At 55.1% G+C, this 1,678-nt stretch overlaps 1 protein-coding gene across 1 annotated transcript in view; it reads right to left on the bottom strand.

The window, feature by feature from the left end:
- The window catches only part of SHOX (short stature homeobox), an 18,480-nt gene that overhangs the window by 8,023 nt on the left and 8,779 nt on the right, over nt 1-1,678 (bottom strand). The window lies entirely within an intron of this gene.

The raw sequence follows: 1,678 nt of genomic DNA, 5'->3' as shown, positions 1-1,678 counted from the left end.
TGGTTTTCCTGCTTTCGGCACTTTGCTCTCCTGTTCTGGAACCAGACCTGTGAAAAGAAAAGGCAAACAAAACCAAAAAAAAAAAAAGCAACAACAACAACAAAAAAAATGGAGGTAGACTAGGCAGCCGCTCAGAAAGCGGATTATCTGAGTGAGGGGCGAGGGATGGAGGGCCGGGGTCTCCGCACAACTTTGCTGAGGTCCCTGCTCGGCAGCAGGGAGTGAGCCCCTCCATGTGCTGCGGGGGGGGGGGGGGGGGGGGGGCTGGGGGTGTTTTTTTTGGAGGGGGTGCTGCTCTTTGGTGTGGTTTCTCAGCGGGAGCTGAACCAAGGAGATCAGAAGCGCCCTCCCAGCCGGGGAGACCGGGAGCCGGCCGCTTCGCACCCAGTCCCCCCTGTGCCCCGGGGTGGCCCAGTGGCTGTCCTTGTGCCACCCCTCTGGGGCTGGGGGACGCTCCCACAAACACTTCGAGTAAGGCCACAAGCAGGCCGGGGGGGACCCTGGCTGCCTTTCCCCCCAAACGTGACAGCCAGGGTGGGCCATGTCGTGCTCCGGGGTCTGGCCCCTGAGCGACAGGGCCTTCTGCTCCCTCCCCAGCTGGGTTTGGAAACCATCAAGACCTCAGAGAAGATGCGAGATACTGAACTTGCGCAAAGGGACTGAAATCATTCCCCAAACGTTAACAGAAAACAAACCCCGCTTCTGTAGAGTTCTAGGCAGACAAGAGCAACATCTTTGCAGACGGAGATGTAAAGAAGCGTTTATGCCCCTACCCGAGAAACGCCTGTAACCCAGTAATCCTGCCCCAATTCCAGCCATTCTGACTCAAACAAGCGCAGAATTTGGGAGCTGCCGCTGCGCCTCCCCTGCCTCTGTTCCGGGGGCATTTCAGCCCTTCATTACTGCTCCCCTTCCGAGGTGCTGCCCTAGCAGCCCTTCCCAAGGGATCCTCGGGGGCACGGCCCAAAATATTTTGCGGACGCTTATCCTTACACCAAAACCTACCGAATATTCACAAACATTGACTTTCACCGCTGATAAAATCTTGTAGCTAAGTAAACACCTACAACCTTTGATGTTCTTGCACTTGCCAAGAGATCATACGGTTAATTAATACTAACTGCACTTCCTACATCAAATTTCCCCTTCAAGCTTTCTTCAATTGCCTTAATGATGGTCATTTACAACGGAGTAATTAGTGCAAAGAAAGGCTTCCAAAGGCATTAATTACCTCGGGTACCTCAGTGATTTTCTTAAGTAGGAATTGGCCGCCTCTGATTTGGAGCACCATTTTTCCTGCCCGGGGGTGGCCGAGGAGGGGGGGGGACCGCGCAGCGAGCTGACGGGCGGACGGGCAGCGGGGCGCTGCGGGGACGGACCGACCGACGGACCGACGGCTCCCGTTCCCCGCCTGCTTGTCGCTAGCGCAGCCCTCCCCGCGCTAACCGGGCACCGCTGCCGCCCCGCTGCCCTGCAACGTTACAGCACCAGCCCGAATTGGGGTTTTTTGGGGGGGTTTGGTTTGGGTTTTACGTCCCTACGAGCAACACGCAAATATTAACAACACGCACCGCTTCTCCTCTTAACCGGGTCGTGAGGGATTTATATCTATATTTTTAAATACGAGCATGCAAAATATCATCCTGCTGTAGCGACAACAATACACTTTTTTTTTTTT

This window comes from Calidris pugnax, unplaced genomic scaffold (genome assembly GCF_001431845.1).
Source record: "Calidris pugnax isolate Ruff unplaced genomic scaffold, ASM143184v1 scaffold188, whole genome shotgun sequence".
In the NCBI taxonomy this organism is placed as follows: Eukaryota; Metazoa; Chordata; class Aves; order Charadriiformes; family Scolopacidae; genus Calidris; species Calidris pugnax.
Note: the sequence above shows the minus strand (reverse complement) of the source record. Positions and strands in the feature narration are given on the sequence as shown.